The sequence below is a fragment of the Sus scrofa genome, chromosome 17, assembly GCF_054392235.1.
Source record: "Sus scrofa isolate SSC_HxYL_T2T_F1_AM1 chromosome 17, Sscrofa_HxYL_maternal_Yorkshire_Landrace_v2.0, whole genome shotgun sequence".
Lineage (NCBI taxonomy): Eukaryota > Metazoa > Chordata > Mammalia > Artiodactyla > Suidae > Sus > Sus scrofa.
The window spans coordinates 33,428,485-33,456,218 of NC_139399.1; the positions used below are offsets into that span (position 1 = coordinate 33,428,485).

At 49.1% G+C, this 27,734-nt stretch overlaps 1 protein-coding gene and 1 long non-coding RNA gene across 2 annotated transcripts in view; one reads left to right on the plus strand and one right to left on the minus strand.

The window, feature by feature from the left end:
- Positions 1 to 7,232: 7,232 nt before the first annotated feature.
- Positions 7,233 to 27,734, minus strand: part of LOC110257434 (uncharacterized) — a 98,118-nt gene continuing 77,616 nt past the window's right edge. Inside the window, exon 3 of the long non-coding RNA XR_014832854.1 lies at positions 7,233 to 8,398. This is a non-coding gene — a long non-coding RNA (uncharacterized LOC110257434). The remainder of the gene's footprint in view (positions 8,399 to 27,734) is intronic.
- Positions 15,867 to 27,734, plus strand: part of BANF2 (BANF family member 2) — a 36,878-nt gene continuing 25,010 nt past the window's right edge. The window contains exon 1 of the mRNA XM_003134265.4: positions 15,867 to 15,955. The gene's annotated coding sequence lies outside the window, so the exon portion shown is untranslated. The remainder of the gene's footprint in view (positions 15,956 to 27,734) is intronic.

Sequence of the window (27,734 nt, forward strand, 5' to 3'; positions counted from 1 at the left end):
AGCTCCGATTCAGCACCTAGCCTGGGAACTTCATATGCCCAGGTGCAGCCCTAAAAATGAAAAAAAAAAAAAAGAAAAAAGAAAAAGAATGTCGAACACTGTTAAATGCAGCCTGGAAACCCAGCAAGAAGAAGACTGGATTATGTGTTAAATATGGCCACTCAGATATCACCAAGGACTTTCAGGAAACAGGGGTTTTTTGCGGGGGAGCGGGTGAAAAGGTGGCCACTGAAGTGCAGAGAGCTGAGAAGAGAATGGTGCAGTGGGAAGTGCAAGGAGGGGAGTGGAAGCAGGGTGCACCTATTCCTCCAACAAATGAATCAACTCAGTACCTACCATGCAGGTACTGTCAGTCACTAGGTGATGGGGAGATAGCCATAAACAAGGCAAAGGGTTTCCTTTCATGGAGGCCACAGTCTAATGGGGAGAAGACAGTAGACCGATCAACCAATAAATAAGCAAAGTGAATCAAAATTGTGCCAAGGGCTACAAGGAAAGAGAAGAGGCTGATGTGATGAAGAGGGACAGGGATTTGGGAATGGGGAGGGCAGTGGGTAGAAGAAGATGATCATAGAAAACCTCTCTGGGGAGGTGATGGTTGAGTTGACACAAACGATGAAAAGAAACTGATCTTCTGAAAAGAAGGAAGAATAAGGGACAAAGTCCTGGGGTGAGGAGGAGCTTAGCAGCTGGTTCAGGGAACAGAAAGATGGCTGTGGGAGTGCAGCTCAAGAAGGAAGGACGAGAGATGAGAAAAAGAATGTATATATAACTGGGTCATTTTGCTGTACAGCAGAAATTGACACAACATTGCAAATCAACTATAATAAAAAAAGTTTTAAAAAACAAGCCAACAAAAAAGAAAGCATCTGATGGATCTTCATAAGAATTTTTGGAAATGCTAATAGTATCTAGTTATCATTTTAAATCTTTAAGTGTCATATTTGCTGCAGTGAGTTTGTGCATATTTGATTGAATGTTTGGAAATAATGATTTTTGAAAATATGCATAGAAACATTTGTGAGCTGTTCAAAATGATTTAAAAAAAGAAAAAAAAAAAAAGGGAGAGAAAGGCAAAGACCAGGAAGCAGGAAGGTGCTGGGGCTTAGGACATATCGGGAAGCCAACAGGAGCAGGAACTTTAAGCAAGAGAGTGATACAGTCTGACCTGCCTTTTAAAAGATCCCCTTGGCAGTGGTGAATAGGAATTGAGGAGGATATGAAGATATGTAATGGAGGACCCCAAGACCAGGTAGGAGGCGTGCTTTTTTTTTTTTTTTTTTTACTTTCTAGGGCTGCACCCAAGGTACTTGGAAGTTCCCAAGCTAGGGGTCGAATTGGAGCTACAGCTGCCAGCCACAGCCACAGCCACAGCCACCCAGATCTGAGCAACCTACACCACAGTTCACAGCAAAACCAGATCCTTAACCCACTGAGCGAGGCCAGGGATCAAACCTGCAACCCCATGGTTCCTAGATGGATTTGTTTCCACTGTGCCACGACGGGAACTCCCAGGTAGGAGGCTTTTGCAAGATTCCAGCAAGATATGGCTGATATGCTGATAAATATTTAACAGTTGGCTATGGGGGAGGGGGAGGGAGATGTTCCTAATTTGTAGCATTTGCCAATATCTATGGTGTGAATACCCCCATCAGAGCTGATTTCAAGCTACGGAGTCACCACATACAAAGATGGGAAGAAATTCGCCATAGCATACCTTTATAAACCACACCGATAACTTCGTAAATAATCTCAATGGTACCTATAATAGTAAAGTATAGTCAAATAATTAGGAAGTGATGAGGTTGAGTAGTTATTACTTTTGTTTTTGATATAATCTGTGCCACTGGAAGCTTATATCATCAAATTTTTAATAAATGGCTGTGCTTAAAGAACTGCTTGAAACATTCCTAAAAATGCAACAATCAGCTCATATACCTGGCTGACTCCTTCACTCCCCTGAATATAATGGCCATCTGGACTGGAGCGGAGTGTGTGTGTGTGTGTGTGTGTGTGTGTGTGTGTGTGTGTGTAAGACAGACTCAACAGGACTTGAACATATTAGAAAAATGAACTACTCATGTTGAAATTTCTGCACATCTCACACCCTGGTGGGGTCAGTGGCTCAATCTGATGCATCATTATGTTCCCTGAACACCAAACCCGACGATTTGATGCTGGTAGAAACAAACAAACACCAAAGGCCAAAAACTCACCTTAGGGAGTTGCCTCTGGGGTGCAGCGGGTTAAGGATCCAGAATTGTCTCTGAGCTGTTCGGGTTTGATTTCCATTAAGGAGCCAGTGTTGCTATAACTGTGGTAAGTCAAAACTGTGATTCAGATTTGATCCCTGTCCTGGGCACTTCCATATGCTGTGGGGGGCGGCTGAAAATGAAAACAAGAAACCAAACCACTTGCCTTGCCTTAGGTTGGCCCTCCTTGAAGTAAAGATTTGAGTGAAAGCATTTCATGTGGAAAGTGATCCCAGGAACGACCAAGGCGGGAGTGGAGAAGAGCAATGGGGAGGAAGCCAGCCAATCACCAGCAATATCGGCAAGTTTGCACTGTGCACAGCTGGAGCTTAATCCTGCTGAGGGGCCCTGGGAGACAGGGTGGCGTATGCCTCAGAGAGACCCAACCTGAGGACCAAGGAGAAGCAGAGTACTTGTTTACAGCTCCTGTCACTGGTTGGAGACTCTTCCTGGCATATCCAGCCCACACCCCAAAGAAAGACCTGAGGAAGGTGGATGATGTTTGCAATCAGAAGTTTTTTTTGTTTTTGTTTTTGTTTTTTTTTGGTCTTTTTAGGGCTGCACCCATGGCATACGGAAGTTTCTGGGCTAGGGGTCAATTTGGAGCTGCAGCTGCTGGCCTATGCCACAGCTCACAGGAGCACGGGATCCTTAACCCACTGAGGCCAGGGATCGAACCTGAATCCTCATGGATACTAGTCATGTTCTTAACCCACTGAGCCACAATGGGAACTGCTCAATCAGAGGCTGTTGATATGCACAGGAATGGCAGAAGGAATGTGAACAGAGCCCCAGTGAGAATGATCCAAAACTGATAAATATTTCTTATATGAATGAGTAACAAATGAATTAATGAATACAGGGCCCTTCAAGCTCCTTTAAATACAAATTCAAGGTTTAAAGTTTTTAAAACAGAGTGCGGGTCCTTCCACACCACAGTCAGCATATTTATCTTATACTTGGGTAAAATCTAGAGCCGAGGACCTATGATGTCCCAGACAATTTAAATTCTGCAGCAGTGTTACTCAAGATCAGAGTAATGTTGTTATACACTGAAAGAAAAATCTCTGTAGATAGATCATAATAACTGTTGAAAGAAAAATAAAGCCTACCTGAAGAAAGTGCAATACCCAACTACCAATTTTCATGGTTGCCAATGAGAGGAATAAAAGATAGCTTGGGCAAAAATGTTTGGTTTGTTGCATGGGAGACATTGGAAGCGAGTTTGGAGATAGAAGATTTTTGCAAAAATGAGAACCGACCCGATGTCCGGCTGTGAGTCTCCAAAGAGAACTTGGTGGCAAAAACAGATGAATAATGTTTGCCTGGCACCTTCCTATTTCGAAATTGCTTTGCAAATGATCCTCACTAGAACCCTGAGAGGGAAGTATTGTTATCATCACCTGTTTACAGGTGAGGCAGCTGATGTTCAGAGAAGGGCAGTTGCTTGCTCAAGCCTTCACATCTGTGAATGACTAAGTTAAATAAGTCTCAGGGACTGCAAAAATAGCACCTTTCCATAATACAACCCTCTGCTTTTGTCATGGAAAAGCCAGTGGGGAAATGAGCAGGCATAACAGACCCTACATGAGCTAATGAAAATTTTCTCCTGGAGTTGCCGTTGTGGCACAATGGTTAACGAATCCCAACTAGGAACCATGAGGTTGCGGGTTTGATCCCTGGCCCCACTCAAAGGGTTAAGGATCCGGCGTTGCTGTGAGCTGTGGTGTAGGTTGCAGATGTGGCTCAGATCCCGAGGGGCTGTGGCTGTGGCGTAGGCCAGTGGCTACAGCTCCAATTAGACCCCTGGCCTGGGAACCTCCATATGCCATGGGAAGCAGCCCAAGAAAAGGCAAAAGGACAAAAAAAAAAAAAAAAAAAGAAAGAAAGAAAGAAAAAGAAAGAAACTTTTCTCCTTTCCACTGTCCTTCCAGGATTCCATGCATTTCCTCTTCAGCCTATTCCTCGGATAATAGCGAGCAGTAGATAAGCTGTCAAAAAAATATTTTAATTGAACAAAGACACTGTTCAGTTGATCTGTTCAGCTATGGTGTCCCAGGAATTCTAGAATCGTATCCCTCTGTTGCAGATGGGATATATTGGTTATAAGCAATGTTTTGTGGCCGTGAGGTCAGCCTAGCTTGTCTAGATGCCTCACACTGGACATTCAGATTCAAAATCTGAGGGCCATCAAGTTAAAAGGCACAATGGGGCTTCATCTTCTATCCCTGAGCAGAAAGTCTCCTTTACTAGCCTAGCTAGTTAGACATCCTAACTCTTTTTTAAAGATGATGAAGAACTCAGGACACTCAATCTTTTTCCCACTCTTCCTGGTTTACTTTATGTATTTGTTCACTCAGTAAATAGTTATGGAGCCCTGCGTCACACTAGGGTCTATACTGGGTGCTAAGAATTCAACAGAGAACAAGAAAAATAGGGCCCCCCGCTCAGTAAACTTGTGGTATAGTAGGGATGGGGGCAGGCAATCACTAATTTATTAGACTAATATTCAGCTTGTGGTAAATGCGCCAAAGTAAATAGAGTGAAATGGTTTACAGGGCTGTGAAAGATCCAACTGTCTTTTTTCTCCTTCTCTTTCCAACCTAGCTCCTCACTTTTAGCAAACTCAGCGAACCTCTGCTTCCATCTTTTCTTGCCTCCCTTTCTGGAGCCTTAGATCACTCCCACCACCTCAAGTCTTCATTTTCCTGACTGGCTTTTTCTCTCCCGTAGCCAGCGCCCCACAACATTCGCCAAGCTCTGCCCATTCCCATCTGTGCCCAGGCAGTGCCTCTGCCCAAAGCCTGCTCTCCCTGACCTTGAGCGGTCCCCTCCTGGCCCATCTTTCAAGGGCTGCCTTTTGGTCATTCATCCTGAAATAGGGCACTCCATTTGCCAGGCCCTCTCTTGTGGATGGGGGTGCAGGTTTGGACTGAACTTGGTTTCTCTCTGCCTTTGATGAGTTCAGGGAACTGCTTCATCCTCAAAACCTCTGAATATGTTTTTCCCCATCATTGGCTCCATTTAGAGACTGCCCCCTGCATAACTGGGCAGTAGAGTTTGCTGAGATTCCATGCACAGGAGTTATGACTCTTCTACAAATGTTACCAACTTCTCAAACGGCTAAATCGTATATTTTTCCTTCTGAATCCACTGTGATTTCCAGTCCTGCCATGAGCTGCTTTGAGCTTTGGGAAGTCCGTTCTGTGTCTGTCTTAAATCATTCCTCCTTATTTGTGTCCTCCTTTCTGAAAGGCTGAGTCTTCTTGGCTTTAGGGCGAGCAGAGGCACCCCCATGTAATGCCAGCGTCTGCTAACTGTTCACGGATTGCACGTCAGTTGATTAGTAAGTGCCTGGCACTTAAAAATCATTCTTCTGTCCCTTTCTCTGTGTTTTTTTTTTTTTTTTTTTCCTCCAGACCTGGAAATGGCAGCTCCTTAAACCTTTTTTCTGCATCTTTTCCCCAACCACTTAATCATCATATGGCTCTTCTCAAACTCTGTTCATCAGCCTTTTTTTTTTTTTTAAATCATTAGTGAGAGTTTTGAAGAAAGTCTTTAAACCAGAAGCAAAAAACAAAGTATAATAGTAAAACCCAGAAAGGGCCTGCTAGGGCAACTGAGTTCAGCTCTCTGCTTTTGGCCTGGCAGGTCCTTCAACCAGCTAATAGATCAAGTAGACTGCTTGCTCGGCACCACCATCTAGCCTCCGATCTGAATGTGCACTGCAGACAAATTAGATTTGGTAGGATGAGAACATAGCCTGTAGCCCCACTAACACTCTTCTTTTGACTGCCCTGGCCACTATGGAAAGAAAATTCCAGGCCTGGGCAGAATTTAGTTAGCCAATTTAATTTAGGCAAATTTTACGCCTTCTCTCCTTGTGAGTCCATAGAGTATCCCAGAGTTCTAAGTGCCACCTATGGGTGTGTGTGTGTGTGTGTGTGTGTGTGTGTGTGTGTGTAAGAGAGAGAAAGAGAGAGAGAGATGAACTCAGACTAATTCACACTAAAGTGTTACTGACTTACCATGCAATGCCTCTTAGATATTTTCACCAACCTGTCTCTACTAGCAGGGGAGGGTTAAAGTGGACACTGAGGATGGGGCTCCAGCCTCTACACCATCTGTCTCAAGAAGGCAACAAGGTTTATATTAAAGATCCATGTGATTTTTGCATTCTTCTTCAAAATATATCCACAAAGGCAGGTTTCTAAAAATGGAAATCATATTGTTATTTTTATGGCATAAGAGTAAGGTATATGAATACAGAATGCAGATAATACAGGAAAAGGGGTCAAGAAAAATGTAGAAAATTGCCTGAAGTCCCAAGCCACAAAATATGACATTTTTCACGCCTCCCCTTCTACATTATTTTCTATTAATAAGTATACATTTTAAAATATATATTAAATATTTAATATTACAGTATAAAACATATCTGTATAAAATGTAAAATTAAGTGGGTTGTTTGTTTTTTGGCCATCCTGTGGCATATGGAGTTCCCAGGCCAGGGATCAGATCTGAGATGCAACTGTGACCTATTCCACCAGATCCCTAGCCCACTGTGCTGGGCCAGGGATTGAACCTGTATCCCAGTGCTCCAGAGTCACCACCAATCCCTTTGTGCCACAGCAGGAACAGGAACTCCTGTTTTGTTTTCGTTTAAAAAAATTTTTTTTTGTTTTTTCATCTTTTCGCACCCATGGCATATGGAGGTTACCAGGTTAGGGGTCTAATCAGAGCTGTAGCCACCGGCCTATGCCAGAGCCACAGCAACACGGGATCCAAGCCATGTCTGCAACCTACACCATAGCTCATGGCAATGCCAGATCCTTAATCCACTGAGCAAGACCAGGGATTGAACCTGCAACCTCATGGTTCCTAGTCGGATTAGTTAACCACTGAGCCATGAGGGGAACTCCTGTTTTTGTTTTATATTGGCAACGCCCATGTCATACAGAAATTCCAAGGAAAGGGATCAACCCCATGCCATGGCACGGGCAATGCTGTGTCCTTAATAGCTAGGCCACCAGGGAACTCCTAAAATTAAGTTTTGAGTTGTGTAATACTGTATAAAAAGATTCCAACAGGGAGTTCCTATTGTGACTCAGTGGTAACAAACCCGACCAGTGTCCATAAGGACACAGGTTCGATCCCTGGCCTCCCTCAGTAGGTTAAGGATCCAGCATAGCTGTGAGCTGTGGTGTAGGTGGCAGATGCAGCTCGGATCTGGTGTTGCTGTGACTGGCGTAGGCCAGTGGCTATAGCTCCAATTTGACCCCTAGCCTGGGAACCTCCACATGCCACCAGTACAACCCTAAAAAAGAAAGACAACAAAAAAGATTCCTGCAATTTACCTGGCAGGTCAGGTTCATGCATTGAGGATGGCTCACCTGACCTCAGGGATGACCCCTCCAGGAATCATGGCTATTTCATAAGAAGAAAGAGAGAGGGCAGAAGAACCTTCTGGAAACGTGCTGGGTGGGAATTTAGGGAGAGATGGGATTCACTCCTGCCTCTGCTCAGGTCTCCCAGGCCCTGCCTGGCCCTGAGCCCATGGGCAGCAGGCAGCCACTGGTGTGGACCACGCCTGGGGCCGTGCAGGCCTGGGTTTTCACTGAATGACCCACCTACACACCTAGATTAATCTTCTTGCAGAGAGGCCTCACTTTCCTCCAGCAGAAAGCAAAGCACGCCAGTTCCTAAAGCAGTGTTTTCTTTCTTTCAGGCACGAAAATTAATGAGCTCCAACTTTGGCATTGATTAGAAAATTCCTCTGTGGCATTGGCAGGGCTCACGCTAGCACCAGAGCTTTAAAGAAACCCCACATCGAGACCTACGAGGAACAAAGGTAGGACTGGCTGGCCTGATTTCCTTGCTCACAGTCGGGGAGAGAAAGGGCGAGAAGGGAAGGGAACAAAACACCTGGCTGGGAGAGGTGTGTCGGCCTGGAGGGAGGTGCTCTCTGAGCTGTTCTCAGAATCATCCTTCTCGCCGGGCAGCACAATGCCCTCCTTATTCCTGGGTCCTCGCCGCCCCGCTGACTTGGAGCCTTCCCTGGCATGGTATTGGCGGCAAACGTTCAGACCTGTGGCCGCTGGCACATCTTGGGCAGATTCCTTCAGCCACTGGGGTGGGTTCCTTCTCTAAGCAGAGGAGGGAAAAGCCATGTTAACCTCATCCTTTCTGGTTTTTGGAAAACCGTGGGCAGGCTGACCGAATAAACACAAAGGGATGCCTAGTTATCAATAAATACTTGTTCATTCTCAGTACAAGGTTTTTGTTTGTTTGTTTGTTTGTTTGTTTGTTTTTTGTTTTTTAGGGACGCACCTGCAGCATATGGAAGTTACCAGGCTAAGGGTTGAATTGGAGCCACAGCTGCCAGCCTGCACCACAGGCACAGTAATTTGGGATCTGAGCTGCATCTGTGACCTACACCACAGCTCACGGCAATGCCAGATCCTTAACCCAATGAGCGAAGCCAGGGATTGAGTCCATGTCCTCATGGATACAAGCTGTATTCGGTACTGCTGAGCCACAATAGGAACTCCCTCAGTTCATGATTTTTGAACACCTGCTATGCTTCAGGGGCTGGAGACACAGCAGTGAACAAAACAGACCTGGACCTTCTAGGCAAGGGGGCTTGAGATGGAAGGTAGACAATCAGCATTAAACAAAATAATTTCAGGTACTAAGAACAGAAGATGATGAGATAGAAAATGATAGTGGGAGAGTTCCCTGGTGGCTCAATGGGTTAAGGATCCAGCATCGTCACTACTGTGGCTCTGGTTACTGCTGTGAACTTGGGTTCGATCCCTGACCTGGGAACTCCTGCATGCCACAGGTGCAGCCAAAAAAGAATGAAAGAAAATGAGAGTGGGGAGGAAGCTAGCTTAGGATGTTTAGGTGAAACCTGTAGTAACAGTGACATTGCAGCCAAAAGCTGAATCACCTGAAGGAGCTGGCTGAGGGACGATGTGAGCACAATTGTCTTGTAGGCAGAGCAGACAGTAAGTGCAAAGGCTCTGAGGCACGAACATATTTGGCAATTTCAGGGAACTGAGTGAAAGCTGATGAGGAAGGGGTAGTCATAAGGAAGGTGGAAGGAAAGGCAGGGACCAGATTTATTATGAGAAACATCACATCTAACATTGTAGAGTATGTTACAGTTTGCAGAGGGCTTTGAACATACATCTCAATTCAATTATTTTAAAAACCAACGTTCTTTACCAAATAGATAAGAAGACTAAGGTTCAGGAGATAAATTCCTCAAGGTCACAAAGCTAGGAAGTGATGGGACTCTGCACAACTCCAGACGGCGCTACCCATGCAGCAGAGGAAGCATTTGTACCACTTCTTGAAGTTTGTGCAGCACACAACCTGTCCTCTTATACATAGTGACTCCATGCCAGCTCAGGCCTATTTTCTCCAAACTTCTGTGTGTGTGTGTGTGTGTGTCTGTGTGTTTGTGTTTCCTAGTGCTGGGGCTGTTGGAAATACAAAAAGTAAAAATATTATATCAGTTCTTGGTGAGCACATGATGGAGTTAGAGAGAAATGATATAAGAAAAGATGATGGATAATATAAGATAGTGTTTGTTTTTTTTTTTTTTTGTCTTTTGTCTTTTTTGTTGTTGTTGCTATTTCTTGGGCCGCTCCCGCGGCATATGGAGGTTCCCAGGCTAGGGGTCCAATCGGAGCTGTAGCCACCGGCCTACGCCAGAGCCACAGCAACACGGGATCCGAGCCACGTCTGCAACCTACACCACAGCTCACGGCAACGCCGGATCGTTAACCCACTGAGCAAGGGCAGGGACCGAACCCGCAACCTCATGGTTCCTAGTCGGATTTGTTAACCACTGCGCCACGACGGGAACTCCCTGATAGTGTTTGCTTTTGGCAAGGACATTCTGGGTGACTTAGTAGGAGCTGTAAGGCCTGCACCTGGCTTGAAAGCTTAGATTGGTAGAAATACAGGAAAAAAATTGCAGGACTTCACCACACAAATATGTGATAAAAACCTGGTGTGTTGTAGACGACGGTAAGTGATTGCTTCCAGCAGCTTGTGATTTTTTTGGAAAAAAAAAAAAAAAAAGAATGTTTAGGGAGTTCCCATGGTGGCTCAGTGGCTTAAGGACCAAACTAGTATCCATGAGGATGCGAATTTGATCCCTGGCCTCACTCAGCGAGTTAACGATCCAGCATTGCGGAGAACTGCTGTGTAGGCCAGCAGCTGCAGCTCTAATGCAACCCCTAGCCTGGGAACTTCCATATGCCCTAAGAAAAAAGAAAAAAAAAAAAGAATGTTTGTTATTCTAGCATGTTAAAAATAGAACCATATAGGTAAAATTTTGGCAAATCTAAGAGAAAAAACATCAGCTATAATCTCATTCATGAAACACAACCACTTTACACATTTTAAAGTATTTCTTTCTGGTTTTTACCCCAGGGAAGCAGTGTGTGTATATATATATATATGTGTATGTGTGTGTGTGTGTGTGTTTATATACACATGCACGTGAGTAAGCACCATTATGCTAAAGATCTAGAACTTTTCCTTTACCCCAAAAACCCTTTGTCCCTTTAGCCCACTCCTCCCGCCCCCTCCTACGGGCAAGCACTGACTCATGTCTGTAGTCTTGGAGTAGTTTTGCCTGTTCTGAAACATCACATAAATGCCATCAAGTGTGTACTCTTTTTGTCTCTGCCCTCTGTTACTCAGTGTGTTTTTGAGGTTTATCACCTTATCACATATGTACCAATAGTTTATTCTTTTTTTTTTTTTTTTTTTGTCTTTTTGCCTTTTCTAGGGCCGCTCCCACGGCATATGGAGGTTCCCAGGCTAGGGGTCTAATCAGAGCTGTAGCCACCGGCCTACGCCAGAGCCACAGCAACTTGAGATCTGAGCCGTGTCTGCGACCTACACCACAGCTCATGGCAATGCCAGATCCTTAATCCACTGAGCGGGGCCAGGGATTGAACCTGCAACCTCATGGTTCCTAGTCGGATTCATTAACCATGAAGGGAACTCCCAGTTTATTCTTTTTTATTGCTGATTTTGTTGTTGAAACATAAGGGGTGTTTATTCAATTCACCCATTCTTACACATTTAGGTTGTTTTTGGTTTCTGGTTTGGGGATATACTGAATAAAACAGCTCTGGAGTTCTCGTACCAATATTCTTGTGATGTGTTCATTTCTTTTGGGTAAACACTTGGGAGTGGAATTGCTGGGTCATAAAGTAGGTCTGTATGTTTCAGTCTTTTGAAGACAATCAAACAGTTTTACAAAGTGGTGGAGCATTTACAATGTACAGTATTCAATTGCTCTATATCCTCACCAACATTTAGTATTACTGCTCTTCTTAAGTTTAGCCATTTTTGTGAATGTGTGGTGGTTTTAATTTGCATTTCCCTGATCATTAATGATGTTGGGCACTGTTTCACAGGCATGGATTTTCATAGTCATAATTCTTTGTATTTGACACTTTATTTTTTAATTTTTACTTTTTGTCTTTTTGAGGGCCGCTCCCGCGGCATGTGGAGGTTCCCAGGCTAGGGGTCTAATCGGAGCTCTTGCTGCCAGCCTACACCACAGCCACAGCAATATGGGATCCGAGTTGCGTATGCGACCTACACCACAGCTCATGGCAACACCAGATCCTTAACCCACTGAGGGAGGCCAGGGATTGAACCCAAACGACCTCATGGTTCCTAATCAGATTTGTTTCTGCTGTGCCACAATGGGAACTCCGTATTTGATGCTTTTTAAATTTACACTTAATATTGCTATTCTTCTCTGTTACTTTGTCATCGTCATGACCATTATATTAAGGGCTCCTAATATTCTAAGGAGGGAATTCTGTACAATTATTCCTCTATTAAACATTTATATGATTTCCAATTTCCCACATTCTTAAACAACACTGAAATTTACATGAGAGTGCATAGAATCCCCCTGTATTTTAAATTATTTCCTTGACATTAATCACAACATGAAAATGATCAGGTCAAAGGCATTTTTGTGGCTTTGGGCAGGTAAAATATGAGGTAAACGTTGAGACCACTTTTCAAAAGCACAAGCCGAGCCCCATTTTTCCATCTCTTAGTTTTTCATTTTTGTGTGTGTGTTGCCACGCCCATGGCATGTGGAATTTCCCCAGCCAGGGATCCAATCTGCTCCCAAGCTACTGCAGTGACAGCACCAGATCCTGAACCCGCTGCGCCACAAGAGAACTTGGGCATCGCGGTTTCGTGCTGTGCTCTGGGAATGGGGCCCCTTCCATGAATGTGATCCTTTGGTCTAGTGGCAGAGGTAATGGCAGCTTTGCAGCCAATTATGTTTTGAGACCTGGGTGATGCTGAAAAAGTGACCACTGTTATTGACACAATGTAAGTGGACTCCTTTCTCTCTCTAGTCAGGTTGAAATGTGGGGCAAGAACTCTGGGTGCCTTGTCCCCTAAGAATGATTGGTGAGGGTGCCCAGCTGAGTAGCCATTGGGCCACCTTGGTGGCAATGCCAGAATTTTTTTTTTTTTTTCATTCTGTTTTAGCTGCCTCACCACGTATGGAGTTTCTGGGGCAGGGATCAGATCCCAGCCGCGGTAGCGACCTAAACCTCAGTGGCAGCAACGCCAGGCGCTTAACCCACTGTGCCGGGCTGGGGGTTGAACCTGCATTCTAGTGCTCCCAAGACACCAATCCTGCTGTGCCACAGTGGGGACACCAACTTCAGAATTTCTGTTTTTTTGTTTTGCCTTGTTTTGTCTTTTCAGGGCCACACCCTAGGCCTATGGTAGTTCCCAGGCTAGGGGGTTGAATCAGAGCTGCAGCTACCAGCCTATGCCACAGCCACAGCCACAGAAATGCCACAGCCAAGCCACATCTGTCACCTACACCAGAGGTCAAGGCAACACCAGATTCTTAACCCACTGAACAGGGCCAGGCACTGAACCCACGTCCTCATGGATACTAGTTGGCTTCCTTACCACTGAGCCATGACAGGAACTCCCTGTTTTCAGAATTTCTATACCTGAAGTGTCCAATGGAAGGGAGGTGGGAACTTGCCTTGAAGGGTAGTTTGATGCCAGGCGTAGGGTTTTCATTTGGGCTGCACATTTTCTGGGGCGGGGCAGGGGCTCTGGGAAGACTGATGAGAAGGAGGTGTACATGGGAGGGGTGGGGGGGACTAGTGCAGGTGTGAGGCTGAGCACAGCCAGGGCATGGGACTAGGAACCCAGGAAAGCATGTTACACCCATCAGGCCACCAGAGACCCTTATCAACCCCTCTCCAAGCATCCAACACCCCCCCAAACTAACAAGAGCCATATTATATATGGTGTCCTGTCTACCTCCAAATTCCTATTTCAGGAGGAACTGTCCAGGGAGATAGAGAGCAGGAAAAATTTGCATAGCAAATCAGTCCCCTGTGGGTACCACTTTCAGGCTTCCTGTGTGCGGAAGAAGAGGCCTTTGGGCCAGGTTGCCAGGGCCCCTTCTCCCTGCTGGCCTCCTCCTGAGAGCATCAGCTGAGCTCCTGTGTTCTCGCAAGGCGCCCTTGATGACTCTCCAAAGGGCAACCAGCAGAACGCCTCCACCTGCCCTGAGACCTGACACTCTCCAGTAATACCCAGAAATTCCTGATTGTCCTCTGCCACTTGGTTTTTCCTCCTCAACAAGGAATGTGAACTTAACCAGGACACAAACCTCTCCTTATTCGTGATGTCTTTGGGTTCGCCTTGAAGCAGACCCTGAAGTGAAAATTCAAGGGCAAGTCATTTATTTTGGGGGCTGATTCCAGGAAATTCTGGTAGGGCCATGGGGAAGCGAGCCAAGGGGGGGTGGAGGGTGGGCAGAAAGATAGGGGGTGTAATCAAGCCAGTTGCCCCTGTGAGCCACCGAGACTGGTCCCATGGGGACCACTGGGAGATGACACAGAGCACGCCTCCAAATGACCATATCTGAGTGAGAGGTGCTCAGGTAGTTATACGCCAACTGCCAATAGTCAGTGGTTGAGGATGTCCCTGGGGAGACTTTAATTCCTGACCTTGCAGCTGCACCTCCTGCAGGTAGGGTGAGCTCCAGCAGCTAGAAAATGCCACCCAGCAAAGAGACATGGGTGCTGACAGCTGGAAGTCAGGCTCCCTCAGACACCAAAGGGAGGCTACGGGCAGACAGAGCAAGGCCAAGGTCAGCTGAACCTCCCCAGCACGGCTCAGCCCTGGCGAGGAACAGCTTCTCAATGAAGCAGGCTGGCTGAACCCAGAAGGCTCAGCTAGCTTTGGCCCCAAAACTCTAGCTCCTGTCTGTTCTCCCACAGCCCTCGAATACCACCATCAGTCGGCAGCACTATTTTAGGATCAAACCCCAGAGGCCAGCACCCCTTACATTTTCAAGCAATTGTCTCTCACAGAGTAGTTCCTGGAGCAGCCGCAGCCACAGCAGCCTGGGAACGTGCTTGAAATGCAAATTCTTGGGTCCTCCCTCATACCTACTGAGTCAAGAACCCTAGGTGGGGTAGGGGGCAGGAATCTGTTTTAAAAAGCCCCCCAGCTGCTTCAAATCTACCCCACAGTTTGAAATTCTCCCCCCTTTTTTTTTTAAGGCCGTACCTGTGGCATATGGAGGTTCCCAGGCTAGGAATCCAATCGGAGCTGTAGCTGCTGGCCTACACCTCAGCCACAGCAACACCCAATCCAAGCCTCATCTGCAACCTACACCACAGCTCATAGCACTCCTGGATCCTTAACCCACTGATCGAGGCCAGGGATCGAAACTTCGTCCTCCTGGCTGCCGGTCAGATTCATTTCTGCTGAGCCAAGACGAGAACTCCATCCACCCAAAGTTTAAAAACCACTGTTCAAGATGCTAAAATTCAGGACAGTGTCTAAGGCCATTTGCCCTGCAGTTAGAGTCTCCCCACACCCAGCCTCAAGCACTGGAGGAAGAAGGAGAGGGAACCTCCAGAACGCTTGGAAACTTTGGCCCCTTTTGTGAATTTTTCTTTCCTTCTGGGGCTTATTAAATATGTGGTGCCTAATTACCAGTTACCTCTGACGGAAAACAGTGAGGGCGTGTATATGCAGAAGGTAGAGTCTGAAAGACGTCTGTGTTGGATTTGACGAAAGAGACAGAGAGCGGGTGGGGGATATTTATGCTCCTGTTTGTTTTCCTGAGCTAATATTTAAATTCTTCTGCCGCCCTCTGAACACACCAGGTGGGCAATAGGGGAAAAATCAGGGGTCAGCCCTGGATGTTTAAATCGACCACAGAAAATGTGCAAAGGGAGTGGGTGGGGGTTGGGAGTACCTGTTAAAGTCAATTTATGTGGGAAACCTGTACAAACGCTGAGTGTGGTTTAACTGGGTTGACCCCAGCCAGGTCTGGGGGGTGGGAACACGCGGCATGAGGGTGTTTCAAAGCCGCTCCCAGGCTTGCAGGGCCGACACCCTCATTGCTCAAAACAGCACCCAGGTGGGTTCAATTTGTTGTGGGGGATGGTCCCCTGACACCAACAGGGACAGTAGGCCTTGTGCGGGCCGCCCCAGGGGTGTGACATCACAATGCAGTCCATTCAGGATCTTGGGGCTGACTTGCCCCTGGGTCTAGGATATAAACTGAGCCCCTTGTCCTGGCCTGCAGTGACCAACGGGGACAGGCAACTGAGACAAAGTGACCTTCCCGGCTGACCTTCTCATCACTCTTGGTGAGTACTCACTTCCCGAGGGCTGCAGGCACCAAGGCAGCCGATGGCGGGCTGGCCTTGACCTTGGGGTCTCAGACTCATAACAGCATCATCCAATCTGGGGCCCAGGATGGTCCCAGGACCGTCCCAGGACCAGCCCTTTCTGGGGAAGCTGGCTCGCCCCTCACAGGCAGCCCTTTTCCAACCTCTGCTGGCGAGGCTGCCTGCTGCAGGAAGTGATAGTCTAATCACCTCCAAGGCCTGCTTTGCCACCTGCCGCAGCTCCATGGGCAAAGGTCATTTGTGTGCTGATAGAGGCTCAGGGGCAGGGAGGCCAGCCTCTCAGATGGCAGATCCCCTAGGGCATCCTCCCCTCCCCCACCCCCAGGCCCAGCCATGGGAGATCCTAGGCAGCCCTGGGGTCCAGGATGCACCTCACAGCCTGGTGAGCAGGGGTGGCCTGGGTCGGATGAGGAATGCGGAAAGCACCCCCCACCCCAACCCCCAGAGACATGTGTGCAGGAAGGCATTCCTCTCCATACATGTTGCTTCTCTGGTGGCTTTTACGTCCAACTGCCCAGGGCCCAATTTTTTCCTCCCCTTCTGGGACAGTGAAAGAGATTTGAGATGGTGATGGGGTGTGGGTGGCTGGATTAGACACCAGAAGAGTAGGCAGCATGGAAGAAGGGAGCAGGGTGGGGCAGGAACCAAAGCCCCCTTTCCAAGGGGACACCGGCGCCCCTCAGCTGGCCCACCAGCAGTTGGCTAAGGGTGGTCTGCAGCCAAGAGTGGGGACTGGCACGGGGGCACCAGGAGGCAGAGCTAGCCTCCCTGCCTGGCCTCCTCACTCACACCCAGAGCCCGTCTGTCTGCCAGCTTCATATGCATCCAGACCGGCCACTTGCCCTCTCCCCTCCCCCATACCTGAGCCCCTGCAGGCCCCCGCAGCCGCAGCACACCTCACTCGTGGGGCTGGGCAGTTCTGGAGCCTGTGGTTTTGAGCAGCCCCTGGCTGTCTCTACCTGAGCGTGTCGGGCAATGGGCAAGGAGTGTGCCTGGAGAAATCTCTCTCTACCCCCCACCCCCCGCCCCCGAGGCTTTGCCATCCCTGCTCTCTCTCCTTGGGATGGCTGAGTCTGACCTTGACCTCTCCCACGGGAGTCCCTGACATTGGTGGCCACCCAGTCTGCTGAGAACACTAGCTCCACCCCAGCCCCCACTCAAAGAGAAAGGTCTAGAAGTCAGAGCTAGAGTGGCCGTGGGCCTCCACTGCACCAGCCCTCATTTGGAGAGAAAATAAAAGCTCATGAAGCGCCTACTGTGTGTCGGACCCGCCACCTATGTGATCGCTCCTCATTCCTGCCACAAGGAAGGTGAAGTGGGACACAGAAACCGAGGACTGTGCTTTGTGCTGGGTGCTGCGTTTTAAGAGGGACATTAACCTAGAATTTATATATACTCCATATACAGACGAGCTTTCCAACATGAGAGCGCTCTGAAAATAGAATGAGCCTTTGGCAGCGTCCAGGCCAGCCGGGGCCTTCCTCTCACAAGGCTGGGACGGGATCCTTGTGCTCAGTCAGGAGCTGGACCAAAAGACCTTTAAAGGCCGATGCAGATCCCAGATTGCAGGATCTGGGTCTCGACACCTTGGCAATTTTCCGGGTTTGAGTCCAACTGGGTCAGGCCTCCCAGGGTAGCTGCGAACTTTGTTAGGCGGGGAGAGCTTGAAGGAACCATTCAGAGCTCAGCTCCATGGACCTGCTGGGCAGGAAGGAAACAGGAGGCTAGGCTGGTGAAGGGGGTGGTCCACGGCCACTGCCAATTTGCAGAATAAATGTTTGTTGAATGAATGAAGGAGTGACAGCACCCAGGTTGGAACCAGCCTGAATACGAATCAAACATCCCTTAGCCCACCCCTCCTCCTCTCCTAAGACTCTTCCCCATAAAATTATGACTTGGGCAGCACTGACTGAGCACTTACTGTATGCCAAGTGTGTACACAGAAATTATTTCAGGTAAGCCTCCCTTAACCCACCAGGTGAGTGTCATTGTCCCTGTTTCTCAGGTAAGGACAGTTGGATAACTGCCCCAGAGGCTAGCGAACTTCCGGAGATGTCCCAAACACGAAACAACAACACGGGTCCCGCTAATGCCAAGGCAGCTGTGCCCGACCACCAGCTGCCACCCAGCCTGGGCAAGAAAGCCCCCGCCTCTGTAACCCTTCCCAAGAGCAAACTGCTTGTGAACTGCCCATTCCTCCTGGGCTGTCCTAGCCCATCCTCGACTTTGGCCTGGCTGGCATCGGGCTTCCCCATGGACCCGCCTGGTTCACTGCCCATGCCTCTTGCTCTGACAGGACCTGATGGCGCGACTGTTTCCACACCAACAGATGTTATGTGCCAAGGAAAAAAATATGCTAATCGAAATCAGCTTCAGCTAATTGTAGCAATTTCCCTTCTGCGACTTGCCCTGAAATAGTAGCCACGCTCTGTTCTTTTTTTCACATCAGGGAGCCCCAAATTGGCAGCTAAAACGAGGTTGCAAAGAAGTCAGCTAAACAGCCTCTTTGCTGCCAGTTACCATGGATGAGGCCTCGAACACCCCCTGGGTAAGACCTTGGCTCAGCTGATGTGGAATTGACATCCCACTGTGGATAGTAGGGACCCGTTCTTGGGCTGGAAGAGCCTCACTTAATCCTGGGGAAAACCAGAGCCTCCAAGGATGTAATGAAGTCTCAAGCCCAAGAGCACAGGGTCTGACCTTGAACCCTGGCTTACTTCGGATTTGTCCTATAGACAGGGCTGGCCGATTTGTACATTGACGGAAATGTTCTCATCTGCGCTGTCTCATGTGATAGCTACAAGCCATATGTAGCTGACGAGTGCTTGCAATGGGGCTTGTGGGACTGAGGAATTGGATTTCCAGTTGTACTTAGTCTTAACGTAAGTTTAAGTTCAATGCAAAATAGCCTTGTGTGGCCAGGGGCCGTCAACCTGGATGGTGCAGCAGTAGCCCTGCCAATTTCTGTGACGTCATCCCCACCCCACTGCCCTCTCCCTCTGCATTCTCCTCCCAGAGCAGCCGCCTGCACCTCAAGCAGGCCATGCATGTCCCCCTGTTCCCCTGCCACACCGTCTTTCCTCTGGTTCAACGTCAGGACATCAGATCAAGTGTGTCTCCTGGGAGATTGTCTTCCTATGTTGTCTCATGTTGTCCCCACCCCCACTGCCAATGCTCCTTATTCCTCTGAAATCATCTCCTGTCTTAGTCCAGTTATAACAAAACACCATCAATTAGGTGGCTTATAAACAACAGAAATGCATCTCCCAGTTCTGGAGGCTGGAAGTCTGAGACCCGGGTGCTGGCAGGATCTGGTTTTCAGGAGGATCTGCTGTGCAATTGCAGATAGCCACTTGCTCCATGATCCTCATGTGGTGGAAAGAGAGAGAGAGCTCTCTGGATCCCTTGATAAGGGCACTAATCCCATTCAGAAAGGCTCCATCCTAACCACCTAATGACCTAATCACCACCCAGAGGCCCCACCTCCTAATACCATCACCCTAGGGGGTGGGGGTTAGGATGTCAGTGTGTGAATTTGGGGGGGGGACACAAACACCCAAGCCATTGCTTCGTGTGTGTGTGTGTGTATGTTGTGTGTGTGTTTTCCTGTCTATTGCTGTCTCCCTGGACAGGGGTGTCTGTTCTGCAAGAGCAAGGGCTCTATCTATGCTCACCACCACTCCCCCACCCTGCCCCTGCAGCCCCCAATGCCTGGAACAGCATTTGGAAGTGCACCTGGCAGGTGGAAAGTGCTCAGCACAGTGTCTGGAGCTAGTGAACACTCTGCAGATGGCCTAGTGCCCATTCCTCAGCTGCCTCCTTCAGTGAATCCAAAAGACGGTCACTGCCTAGGGTAATCTTTTGTTGCATAACAAAGTGACCCCAAAACTTGGCATCTTAAAACAGCAATAATCAGTTATTTCTTCTGATTCTATGGGTCAGAAATTTGGCCAGGGCTCAGCTCCAGTGAGGGGCACTTACTCAGCTGCACTCAGCTGGGGGCCGGGCTGAACGAGAAGGTCTCAGAAGGCCTCTCTCACTGGTCTGGAACTCACAGATCCTAGGGGCGGCACCTCCAGGAGGTTAGCCTGGAGTCAGACTTTGATATGGCAACTGGCTTCTGTGAGAGAAGCAGGGATGCCAGGCCACTTGAAGGCCAAGTATAGCATGGGTAGTGTTCCTTCTAGTACATTCTGTTGGCCCAAGCAAGAATGGGGAAACCCAGACAAAAGGGGGGGAGTAAATTGTCCAGTACTGATGGGCAAGCCTGCAGATCACGCAGGGGGAGACAAGCTGGTAGTGGTTGCCACCCTTGCTTGCTGCCAGAGTCACTACAAGGAACTCCACATGGTGCTGGAATGTGAAATGGATCACCTCGGGTCTGTTAAAATGCAGTGTCTGGAGTTCCCTGGAGTTCTCTGGTGGCCTGTTAAGGATCTGGCATTGTCACTGCTGTGACTCAGGTCACTGCTACAGCATAGGTTTGATTCCTGGCCTGGGAACTTCTGCATGCTGCGGGTGTAGCCAAAAGGAAAAAAAAAGCAGATCCTGATCCAGTAGGTCTGGGATGTGGCCTGAGACCCTGCCTCCCCAATGAGCTCCCAGGAGATGCCAAGCCTGTGGGTTGTGCCCACATGTGGAGCAGCAAGATTCTCTCAGAGCACAGCCAGCCCATCAGGGCTGTATAGGTTGGACCTCACAGAGCCCCAAGTACCACCGCTGGTACATCCCTCTACTGTTTAAGCCTTGAACAGTCTTGCTGGGATCTATGTGATCAGTCCCTTCTCCTTGGCACCGGGGCTATGCCCACACCTTGTCACGGGGAACATCCCACTCCACCTTCTGAACATTTCCCATGCACTTTGCCAAGATCTACAGCCCCTTCCTCCTCTCATTTAGCAATTGATGCTGCCCATGCTCCTGGTACAACTGGTGGGGATTACAGTTACAGGATTAGACCCAAACTCAAACTAGTTTAAGGGAAAAATATTGATAGGAGCATAGGCTTCAGGAATGGCTGGATCCAGGCCATCAGGGATCTCAAAAAGGTATTTGCTACCATTTTCAGCTCTGCCTTCTCCTGGGAATCTCTCTGGCAGACTCTCCCAAAGTAGGAAGAGATGCCTCCCTGCTTTGCAGCCAGGGTTTCTTTTCTAATCTTTCCAACAAAAGTGCCAGAGTTCTCTCTGATTGACCTCGCTGGGGTCCCATGCCCACAATGAAGCAATTGCTGTGGCCAGGAGGATATATTACTTACAGCCAGGCCTGGGTTCTGTGTATGCCTTTGGAGCCAGGTGGTGAGGCCAGTTCTACCCAGGCCACATGGAACGAGGGCAGGAAAAATGGAATTCTCCATGGGAAACTGGAAAAGAGAGAGAGCTGTTGGGGAGCCAAGAACTTGCCACCATTGGTCACAAGACAGATGTTCTGTGACGAATGGGGAAGCCGAGGGCGGGGGACTTATTGATTCCAGGGGCCTCCCCAGGCCTCCTCTCTCCCAGCATAGACACAGAGGGGCTGTTGAGCTAAAGAACTTTAGCACCAGAAGAGATTTGAAAATTAGCCAAGGCATGTCCCATGGAACGCTGGTCTGAGGGATGTTAATTGACGTTACTTAAAAAGCTGTGTGATCCAAGAAGGTTAGGATACAGTGGGTTAGGACATGTCAGCAGTTCCTGTGACGTGCAGGACTTGTCAGGACCTTGAATAAGCTGGTGTACACTGTGACTCTCCAAGAATAGGGGGAAGATTAGAGGCTATTGTTCTGTTGGGGCACTTTGGGAAATTATTAACCTAATTCCATTCTACTCCATCTAATAGATGAAGCCTTTGAGGCAAAGAAAGGGCAAGTGACTTGGCCAAGGTTATGCAACTAGTTCGTCTCTTGGGCTTATCTCCAACTGCTGCTACAGTCACCTACCTACCTGACCCAGCATAGAAGCATCACCTGGTCCTGCAGGGCGGCCCTGCCCCCCGGCCCTGGTTGTTTTCCTTCCTCTGGAGGGTGTTTGTTCTCTTTTTTCTCAGACTTCTCCGCACTATGGCTCTGAGAGGGGCTGCAGGTCCTCCTGCCCAGGACCTGCCCTCACAGAGCTGAAGGGACAATGGAAAGCACAGGGAGCATGTGGGTCTCCACTTAGGAAATCATGGCCACCCGATCAGCGGGATGACAGTGTCGCGAGGCTGAAGAGGTTCTAAGCCTGGCCAGAGGTGCCTAGTGTGCCAGGCAGGAGGGGCCAAAAGGAAGATCATGTTCCTGGAACCAAGCGTGCCCTTTAAATCCAGACAGAGCTTGTGCGTCAGGGCCACGGTGTGCTGACGCGTGGGGATGGCTTTAACAACATCGTTTTTGAGGACCTAGTCTGGGCCCTTCTAAGCCACTCAAAGACCCACATTTAGAGGGAAAGTGACCATCAGTTAGCTGGTATTAGCCACACGCAAAAGATCCCAGCGCTTCTCTTTGCCAAATACACGATCTTGGATATGTTATGAAACACTTTAAGCCTCAGTTTCTCCATCTGTTAAGTGGAGCTAAAATGAGTTCCTGCCTCTCAGCTTTGTTAGGAGAGTTAAATGAGATATAACGCCTGTGAAGTAGTTATGCACCTGGCCCTTCCGTAGCAAGGGCTCCTGAAGAGGTGACGGGAATGGAGTGGTGGGATCGGGACTGGCTTCCTGGCTAGTGAGGGGCAAAGCCAAGATCAGACTCTGTCCAGCCAGTGCCCCAGTGTGACTCCTTCCTGTCCCTGCTCTGCCACTCAGAGAGAAGCAGCGTTCATAAGCAGACGGTGATGGCTCGGAGCCCAGAGACTCGCAAAGGACTCTTCTCAGTCTTTGCCTATTTAGGAGGAGTGGCATATATGTCTCTTTGGTCACTTCAAGGTGACTCTATCCAAAGGCCAGGCAGAGACGCGGATGTCATGAGTAGAGTGGCGGGGGGGGGCACGGTGTACCTGACCCCTTAGAGCAGAGCCAGTGCCAAGCATAGCTAGGTGGGCATCTGCTGTGAGCACTCAAGGCTGCCCAGAGGGAAGGGGCTGGGGACCATGCCTGGTCTTTTTAGGCCAGGTTTGCAGGCACTGCAAACCAAGCCCTCACCCACGGATGCTTTGGTGATGCAAGTCCCAGCAAGTGTTAGAGGGAAGATGCTGGCAGTGTCTGGCCACTGAGCAGGAAGATGGGAGGCAGACATGGTGGCTACCCATTTGTAGCTACACCTCATAGGGAAGGTTGAACCCCATCCCCAGGAAACCACATCCAAGGCTGAATATGGGAACCATTCTCATAAGAGTTGAAACTTTGGCAGCAGAGATTCCTAATCTGGGGCGCTAGTGCATAAGCCCCCCCAAAAAACTGACATCAAATTTTATTTATATGTGCAAATGGGACATTTTTCTTTGGAAGGAATGTCTATAGTAAGAGAGGCGAACTGTTGATGTGGCTTGGTTTTGTTGGGTCCACATTGTGCCATAGGTATTTGAATTATTGCCTAACATTTAAAAATTAGGAACTTGTGGAGTTCCTGCTGTGGTACAGTGGGTTAAGGATCCAGCATTGTCTCTGCGGCAGCTCGTCACTGCTGAGGTGTGTGTTTGATCCCTGGCCTGGTGCGGTGGGTTAAGGATTTGGTGTTGCCACAGCTGTGGCATAAGTCTCAGCTGCAGCTCAGATTCAATTCCTGGCCTGGAAACTTCCATATGCTGCAGGTGTGGCCCCCCAAAAAATTGGGAACTTGTCCATAAACATCAAAATTTGGGGTTCTCTTGAAATAATTCACAAGATCTGGCCACCTGGGACCCACACTCCTGAGAGGAGCTACTTGCTTTAGCTGGGGTATGGGACCCTAGGCAGCAGAAGCTACACCATTCTGTACCCTCCCGGCTGGATGTCAAGGGCCCCTTCGCACTCAGCATTTTCCTCACTGATTTATCTTTTTCTCACTTTTCTGGCTCCTCTGGCTTTTGCATGTGTAACCTCTAACATGAACTTTGAAGGGATGCTCAAAATGTTGTCTGGTTTCGAAAAGGTCGTTGAAATTGAGATCCCTTCCAGCTTAAACTCTTCCCTGACAATCCAGGGTGGAGGCTGGCGCATAGTAGGTACAGAACACAGCCTTGCCCAGGCCAGGAATGCAGAATCTCTTCCTCATAAAATGTGGGTATGCTCTGTGTCCAGGAGTGTGTTTACAAATGGGCAGGTTTATCTTGCGATGGCTACAAAAGGTCTCCAGGAATTACTGAAGCTCCCTATAGTCTCTGCAAGTGTCTTCTCTGTGAAACACACAGTTCATGTTCTGCTCAGATGATAATCCAATGAATGAAACAAATGGCCATCTTCAATGAATCCTGTCTTTATGGAACCTGGCTTTGGATGGGGACAAATCAGAAAGAGAACAGGACCCTGGCTGAGACCTCTTTTCGTAAGCAGAGCCAGAAAGACTCTGAGGCTTTGTTGTTTTGTTTGTTTGTTTGTTTTGCTTTTTAGGGACGAATGTGTGGCATATGTAAGAAGTTGCCAGGCTAGGGGTCAAATTGGAGCTAGAGCTACCAGCCTATGCCACAGCCCCAGAAATGCAGGATCCAAGCCACCTCTGTGACCTACATGGCAGCTCACAGCAATGCCAGATCCTTAACCCACTGAGCAAGGCCAGGGATCGAACCTGAATCCTCGTGGATACTAGTCAGATTCTTAACCTGCTGAGCCACCACGGGAACTTCAAGATTCTGAGTCTTAAGCAGGACTTTGCATTTGGGGAGACTGGGCAAGTCATTTGGAGCTGATTTCTGAACTGAGACTCACACATGCAGAGATGGATGCCCACCCTTGTGACCAGAGACACATAGAACTGGAGGGGCCCTTAGAAGGTACTGGAACTGCTATGCTGAGGACCAGCAGACAGGGCAGGTGCACACACGTGAAAGCCAAAGGGATAAAGGAGAGTTGAACTTGGACTAGAATCATGGCATCTTGCCAAAGAACAAGTAGAAGACACATACATATGGGCCTCACCTTTCTGTGAGTGGAATAAATACAATGCTTAAAATGTGGCACAACTGGGCATTTCCACCTGTACAAGATGCCCCCTTGCTGGCTGACGGCCAATGGCTGCAGACCTCACTTGAGCAGAGAAATCCTGTCCAGAGCTGGTGGGAGAGAAAATGATTGTCCAGAAATTCAGCAGAAGCCTTTCTTGATGACTCAATGTTTGGGAACCAGATATAAGTCTGAGAACACCCGGGTTTGAGACCTGGTGGTGCCCCAGGCCAGTTAATGAGTCTTAACTGTAAAGCAGGGACATCACAGAACCTCCTGGGCCTGACCGGTAGGTCAAAATGAGATAATACATGCAAAGAGCTTCCCATGGGGCCTGGGAGCCAGACCAGCCCTCAGTGCTCTCTGACTGGGCTGGATTCTCCAGTTGTCGACCCCAAGAATCCGATCAAAGTACAAGAAGTGATTTGGGAGGGGACCCAGGTCCCATAAGTGGGAGAGTGAGGATGTGAGGCCAGGAAGGGAGGGGGCGCCAGGTTCAGAGCAGGCCACCGCCCCGGGCAATCCTGGGACTGCAGGACCTTGTGGTGGAAACTGGGAGCCCTGAGGGGGTGTGGGCGGGGCACGGATGGCCTCTGCAGAAAATTGTTCTGATTCCACGAATTCCAATCTTGTAGAGGAAAGAGCGTGGGCTTTGGAGCCAAGCAGCCCTCGGCTTCCATCCCACCCCGGCCCTTTACTTGCTATGTGACCCTCTTTCCCTCTCTGGGCCTCAGTTTCCCCCTCGCTCAAAATGGCAACAATTCTCCGGTGTGGCCAAGTCAACCCTGAGGATGAAGCGGGGTGACAGCCACGGAGAGGCGGCAGGTGGCGGGTACCCAGCAAATGAGAGGCCAAGGTTCCGTTTCTCCCACTTGCCCACAGTCTGTCTTCTGTTCTGGTCCATCCCAGGGTGAGCCTGGCTGGCTGAAGATCTCTCAGCAGGATGCGCTGACAGGCAAACTAGCGTTTGCCTCCAAGGGATGGGTTGGCCAACAACCACAGTTATCTCCCCAGCATGTGTTATCAGGCTCCTTCCCCCGTAGCGCTTGGGCCTGTGGCTTTCAGATCCAGAGAGGCGGGCCTGAAAGAGGCCAAGCCAGGAGGGACATCCCAAGAGGAAGGATTTCTGACCCTGCAGCACCCAGGGCAGCCCAGGGTCCAGAATGTGGGTGGATCTCAGGCCTTCTGCTGAGTCAGAGGTGTGGGAGAAGGGTGGCCGGGAAAAGGCGGGCTGCCCGGGAGAATCTGGATTTCAGATAAACTACAAATAACTTCTCTAGAATCAGTATGTCTTATGAAATACTTGGGTCATATGGAGAAGTTATTTGAATTCACATTGAACTGGGCGTCTTGTACTTTTATTTCTTAAACTTAGCCCCCCTAGCCTGGGGGAACAAACTTTCTGGGGCCCAGCAAACACCCAGTCAGCCCTTCGGGCCAAGGAGAGCAGAGAAGGGTCACTTGCCTCCTGATTGCATCTCCGGAGCCTCATCCCAGGACCCGTAAGCCCTTCAACAGTGTCACTGTTACTTTAAAGACAAGCTCACATATGCACTAGCGCTGCACCTAAACGCCCATAGAAAATGCACTTCTTTGTCCTTATGCAGTGGGGTCCAGGCAAACATAGGCTAGTTGGTTAGTTCTGGGAAGCAGACCTGAGACCAGGATGCAGGTGCACGTGGCCCAGGGAGGGGAGGGGGAGGGGAAAGCCAGAGGGGGAGGAGTGAGGAAGGCTGGAGCCGCTTCCACCTGATCTCGCCCGAGCACAAGAGCAGGAATGGTGCCAGCGATCTGGTCCCACCTGGAGACAGGGAGACCTGGCTTTCATACTCAGTGTCAGGGGTCATTGCCGCCCTCTGCCTCCAGGCATCCCCAGGTGAGGCTGCTTCCAGGGCAGAGTCAGGGCTCCTGGGAGAGCCTGTGCTGCAAATGTTGGTGGTTGCACTTTTAGCAGCTGGGAGATGGGAACCCTGGCTGGTCCAGGGGATCTGGGCATGGCACCAAGCACACCCTCTCTTTACTTTCACACTGTGTCGCTTCAGTGTGAGCAGTCAGCTAGCTATCCGGGCTGCTTTAAAGGGCCTCTTTGGGGGAGGTAGTCTTCTTAGCGACCATGCTCCCCCTTCCCAGCCTCCTTAACAAGTTCTGTGGGTGTGGGGCTGGGGCATGCAATGCTTACATGTCTTTATGGCAGTGGGGGGATGGGGTTAGAGTACTCATGGCATCTGCAGGATGATAGCCTGATCCCTGTGGTAGTGGCTGCTCTGGTCTGCAGGGGTGACAAGCCCCTCTGGTCTTTTGGGATATTTTGGCAGCAGGTGCTAGAGTCTGTGGCTTGGTGATCATTTGACCTTGTGGGAAGGTCCCCATTCCAGGGACCTCTTCATTCTGATTCCTGGCTTCAGCTTGCCCATCAGCCCTCAAAGCATCTTCTGCCTGGTGCTCAGGTTCATATGTGTAATTATTCACAGCTGCTGCCCCCACTGCCCCCAAACACCTTGGAAGGGGCCCATTCTCATCATCACCCGGAAAGCCCAGCGCTGCAGGCCCCTGGGTCTCAGGCATCATTCCTGTGGCCCAGCCAGCCACTTTCCCCTCAGGAATCTAATGTATCTGCCCACTTCAGGATTTTTGTCCCCAAGAGGGAGGTCCCTGCTTCCCAAACATCCTGTTCTTTTTGTGGATAATGGGTGAGCACTCCCCT